Below are 1,609 nucleotides of genomic sequence, written 5' to 3'. Positions count from 1 at the left end.
TAGAATATTTTACGTGATAAGAGGCTAATGAGATTTGGAACAACAAGTTTTTCCAGCGTCATCAGCTTAATTAATTACATCTTTTATTGAACAAAGGAGCCGGCTCATAATTGGGTCATTGTAATTAGGAGAAAGAAGGCTTAATCTGACTCATTCATTGGTCAGATTTTAGCTTCATTAAAGCTACAAAAGCAGTTGATGAGAAAAGTGTTTTAATCTTATTCATACATGTTCCCCAATGTGTTTATCCGACTAAATTGAAGCTTAAAGCACGACAATTCGACAACTTTTAATTTTATTTATTACTTTTTAATTTAAATCTGAAGTGAAAACAGTGTTAAATGTCAAACTTGCATCTATTTCATTTTCTGTCTTTTCAGTCAGGCTAGTTTGAAAACAAAAGCTGCTAAAAAAAATGGTGGAGAGTAAATATTGATGAGATGAGTGTGAGCTGGGATCTCAGAGCTAGTATGACAAAAAGGGAGACAGCTAAAGAAATATTTAATAAGTATCCCTATATATTCACAAGTATTGTTCAACAAGAAAATAAGTGTGTCAGTAAAAGTGAACTAGTGGCATACTTTTGGGTGTTCTTATGTGTTCTTATGGCATTTTCCTGATGCTGGAGAACATATGATGTGTAAAAGAAAACTAAGACCAAAATTACATTTCTCTGAATTTTTTTTTTTTTAAATCGTGAATCAAAAATGCTGTTTGAAAAAGATTTATTTGTGATGTGACTGAGCTGACCATAAGCATTAAGGATCAAGATTGCTCGATTTTGCAGAGGATTACAAACGACTACAAATTTTATTTTGTTTAGCGACTGTTAACTCCCTAAGTTAAGAGGATACAGCGCCACTTGCAGACACTACTAACTCCGTTAACACAGACACGTTATTAACAACAGGGATTGGGGCAGACATCTTCCCAAAGTAAAACTTCTCCTCTTTTCCTGTTTCCAACAAATGAAAAGTAAAAACAATCAAAAGGAGAGAATAACTCCAAACTGTGTGGTTGTTTTCTATCACGTATCATTGAGGTTTCCCTTTGTCTGTAATGAAAGCAACATTGGATTTTGTGATATTTTTTGTTTTTCTGCACTAATCTAGTCAGGAGAAACTCTGTTGTTGAGAAAAACACAAATTCTTAAGATCGCAAAGTTAGTTTGGAAATGATAAAGTTGGTGAAGTAAGGAAATGACGTAAGGTTCGCGCATGCGGGGTGAGCGGCACAACCGATAGAGTCTGCATACAGATCGGGTAGTGACAAGGCGCTGTAAGCAAGTGGAAGAGAGAACTTTCTGTGACGGGGAGAGGAAAGGGGGCGGGGTTGCTCTCCGCCAACAGTACCGCCCACAACTCCGAGGCAAATTCTCATGAACTCCTGCTCTGCAGAATCTAAGTCCAAGAAAATGGCAGTCCTATTGGAATGAATGTCAAACCACCAACTCTCAGGTTAACATCCCCCTTAGAAACAAACTATGTTCCTTTTAAGGTTTTATCAAACTTGCTTTTACGTGTGAGAGGATATTCATCCACCCGAACAGCAACGTCATAAACCCTTGAAACTTTTATTTCCACCATATAAGTTACCACCTGATGCAGTC

The sequence above is a fragment of the Oryzias melastigma genome, linkage group LG15 (assembly GCF_002922805.2).
Source record: "Oryzias melastigma strain HK-1 linkage group LG15, ASM292280v2, whole genome shotgun sequence".
NCBI classification, from domain to species: domain Eukaryota; kingdom Metazoa; phylum Chordata; class Actinopteri; order Beloniformes; family Adrianichthyidae; genus Oryzias; species Oryzias melastigma.
The sequence above is the reverse complement of the archived record's forward strand: the minus strand, read 5'-3'. Positions refer to the sequence as shown.